This window comes from Pteropus vampyrus, unplaced genomic scaffold, assembly GCF_000151845.1.
Source record: "Pteropus vampyrus isolate Shadow unplaced genomic scaffold, Pvam_2.0 Scaffold66, whole genome shotgun sequence".
NCBI classification, from domain to species: Eukaryota; Metazoa; Chordata; class Mammalia; order Chiroptera; family Pteropodidae; genus Pteropus; species Pteropus vampyrus.
Window position 1 is genome coordinate 1,718,370 of NW_011888847.1, and position 2,030 is coordinate 1,720,399.

The window sequence follows — 2,030 nt, forward strand, 5'->3', positions numbered from 1 at the left end:
TCCGTGTCTGTATAGATTACAGGTTTGTTCTGAGCATTAAGTGAGATCATGTGTGCAGAAGCATGGTGCAAAGCAGATGCTCACTGGTTTTTGTTCCCTCCTCCTAGAGCTTCACTATCTACACGCAGCAGAGCTCCCCTGGGCCCAGGACCAGAGGCACAGGGTCTCCCTGGATCCCCAAGCTAAGATCAAACAGGTATTGTTTGCTGCCCACCTCCTTGACTAACACCTCTGATATCTTAGGCTGATTTCCACTTGAGAACCAATTCAGGCTCAGGAGCTTCTGCCTTCTAGAAAATAATTACCCCAAACCCTTTCTCATTTCACTACACCACCAGCCACAAATTCATGCTCCAACTCAGCATGCCTTTACAGGACTTCAGAATCATTGTCCCAACTCTGGCTTTTCTGAGTTTAGAGATTTTAGTTCTTTGTGCACAAAGAGATACTCTTCTTCCTAAAGGTCATTGCCAGCAGATACAGGGCTCTGTGGGACTTAGAACAAGGTGCCCCTCTGAGCACCTTGCCCAGGCCAGGGCACATGGTGGAGGAAAGGCTGGATTGTAGCCCACTCAGCAAGTAGCTGGCTGCCAGGTACAGAAACACCACATCCCTACTCCCGTTCTTTCAACTTCCTCCTTCTCCTCCCCATCATCGCCATCATCATCACCATCCCTATCATCACCAGCACCATGATAGCAGCAGCTGACACTTCCTGAGGTCTTGCTAGGAGCCAGAGACCGTGCTCAGTTTTCCCCATGCTGTATTTCTTCTAATCCTCATAAGTCTCCTATAAAGAAGTATGAGGACAGGTGCCGTTTTCCTCAGCCCAGCACCCCTTACTCACTTCTTTGGATCACAGTACTCCCCATTTCCTGGGGGAACCTCTCTTCCCCTATTCCGCATGGTTCTGGCATGGCTTCCCTGGTGGTTTTTGCCTCGAGTCAAAGTAATTGGAACTCCTCCTGGGACTTTATATGTGGACACTGAAGAGAGAGGCCCTCTTCCCTCTAGACTGAGAATTGTAAGGATTTGACCCTATTGCCATCTCTTGGTGGCCATGCCCCCCGTCACATGAAGAAACCCTAGGACAAGGCAGATACTCACACAGGCCGGAGTGAGAGATGGAGAGAGGGAAGGCTAGGCAAGGCCACGCCATCACTGGTCCAGATTCTGGACCACGTGAGCCTGAGATCAGCATCCTCTACCCCAGACAGCTCTTTTTGTATAAGTTAGTATGGGTTGGCTTTCTCCCACTTGAAAGAAAAATTCTTATTATTAGTAGATAGATAGGTAAATTAGATAGATTATATTATTACCCTCATTTTACAGATGTGAAAAATGAAGTTAAGCATCTGAAGTCCAGAGTCAGGGCAGAGACCGTTGCACGACTATGTTTCTTTCTGCTCGAGTGTCCAGTGTGGCCTTATGCTGGATGCTGTACACATAGACTAGTGTAGAAGTGGTTATTCTTCTCTTAGAAGTAACGATTTAGAAAATAAGTTGATCGCATGTTACTGACATAATCCCACTTAACAAATCCATGTAAGCAATGCCATAGTTCGGATTTACATGCTGCTGCAAAACAATCGCATCGGAGTTGCCTCACATCAGTGGATGTCCTTGGTGCATTTGGAATTTGAATTTACAGAAGCATGAATCTCAAGTGTCTCTTTTGAGGCCCATTTAGGAGTTGGTTGTCATGGGTTTTCGTTCTGGCTCACTCAGTATATGAATTGTCTAGGGACCCTTTGGTCACAAGCAACAGAAGCCAAAAGGGAATTGGCAGCATTGGTGACTGGGTAACCCCAGGACCCCAATTAACGTGACCAGCTCACTTTCATACTCTCCCCCACTCATAACTAGTAGCTCTCCCCTCTCTGTATGTTGACTCAGTTTGTTCTCTGCTGATGGGCTCCCTGCGATGACTGGGTGGGGCGGAGGAAGGTAAAGGGTGGTGAGGGGCCTGCCCACAGACAGCCCCAGGCAGGCAACAACCCAATTTAACAATCTTGGAGGAAGGAGAGCAT